The following is a 2,095-nucleotide window of genomic DNA, read 5'->3' as shown; positions in this document are numbered from 1 at the left end:
CCTTCAGGGAACGAGGGTTACCATACGTAACCGAGACGTTCTTTGAAGTCTGATGCTTTAATCTCACTTTCTGAATGCTGATGCGCTTAGACACTGAACTTCCTGAACTTCCACTTCCAAAGAAAGTGGTAAAACGGAGACAGAGGGAGATAATGAAGGAGGTCAGGACGCTGCCGTGTGTTTATCAGCGCTGCCTGTTTAACCCAAATTGTTGCTCTCACACAAAAACAGTCTTTGGTGTTTGTGTGTGTTTAAATCAGTACTAGTGCTGCTTCCTCTTAAAGAAAACTTCTGGGTTCAAAACAAGTGTAGATCTATTCATAGCATCTGTGGCATAATGTTCATTACTACAGAAAATAATTTCATACTTTTAAACAAATATGTGTACTAATACGCATCCAGTAGAAGCCTGTGGGGTTATAAATATTTTATATAATTTATATAAATTAAATTAGATTTTTAAGAACGTAAGTAATGTTTTGATATATCCATTTTTATATCCATTTATTTAAATCATCATAACTTATAGGCAACACATCAAATACTACCATGATGATTGATTCTTCAGAATTTAAATGTTTTTACACATTATTTTAATTATTATTTGCGGCAAAAGTTGTCATGAAAATAATTATTTAATGCATAAACTTTAAAATAGTATTTATTTATTTATTCTTTTATTTATTTATTCTTTAATTATTGCTTGCTTTTGCACTAAATCATGGCAACATTTGCCTCAAATACTGGGGTAAAATGAATTATGAGCTAGACATGCTCTCTACAGCGTACGTAAGATTCACGAGTGTGATGTGAGACCAATGAGGGAGCAGTTTTGTGGATAGAGAGAAAGAGTAATGGAAACTGTACCATATGACAGGCCACAGGTGCCACAGATATCTGCATCCACACACACACACACACACACACACACACACAGGCTTCACAGGGATTATAGGTGTACCTGATTAAGCCGTCATCCACTGACCACTGAGAAAGAATGAGACAGATGATGATAAAGGAGAAGAGACAGAAACCCATAGAGAGAGAGAGAGTGTCAGCAGCTGAAGTGAAGAGCTGTTGATGTTGAGAAACACAATATGAAATGAACTACTCTATGTAGAGATGAACAGATGTTTCTCTCTCTCACTCAATCCCTCACTTTATCCGCCTCTGCGTCATATGTGAGGGGGTGGTAAACACACACGCACACACACACACACACACAGACACACACACACACGGGTCATTTTCCTGTAGGCTGATTCTCACACACACAGAAGATGTTGTGATGAAGGGTTTTCATCCTCCATGCTTGCACATCAATGATGTCGGTTGTTCAGAAACTTAACCTGCTCGCTCATGAGGAGGAAGTAGAAGAGAGACTAATACCACCAGTCATCCAGTGCGCTTTTAGTATTATTTACTATTATAGTATTTATTAATATTTGAATTAGCTTTTAGTTTTATATTTTTCAGTTTACATTTTAATTTAAGTTTTAGTTATTTTCTTATATGCTTATGTGATTTTTTTTATTTTTATATATTTTATAAATATGCTTTACATGTTTTATAAATCTTTTTTTTTTATATTTATTTTTATTTTAGTTTTAGTTGCCAGTGCAGTATTTTGTTATTTTAAACAATTTTTTTTAACTAAATGTATTCAAGTTAGTTATTTTGTTATGTGTTTATGTGATATTTTTAATTCATTTGTAAATACTTTATTTTCAGATTTAAGTTTAGTAATTTTAGTACTGTTTTTCATCTGATGTATATATTTTATTTCATCTTAATATCACTTACTAAAAACTATTTGCATTATTTATTTGTTTACTTGCTGTGATGTCATTAGGTGTGCCAGAGCATTTAGCAAATTATTACAATAGAATTCAAGGTTATTCAGAGATACATTTTTCTGTATTTGGAGTAAAATCCTGAATTGTATGGGATAAGGCCAGGAACATGTATTCAGATTTAAGTTGACTTTTATAGAAATTGGCCATTTTTGGGTCCAGATGGGTTTTCTCAGAACTGATATAAAAAAAATAAAAAAATAAAGGGCTTTTGTTGACACCACACACACACACACACACAC

This window comes from Sinocyclocheilus rhinocerous, unplaced genomic scaffold (genome assembly GCF_001515625.1).
Source record: "Sinocyclocheilus rhinocerous isolate Xijiao unplaced genomic scaffold, SAMN03320098_v1.1 scaffold50, whole genome shotgun sequence".
NCBI lineage: Eukaryota > Metazoa > Chordata > Actinopteri > Cypriniformes > Cyprinidae > Sinocyclocheilus > Sinocyclocheilus rhinocerous.
The sequence above is the reverse complement of the archived record's forward strand: the minus strand, read 5'-3'. Positions refer to the sequence as shown.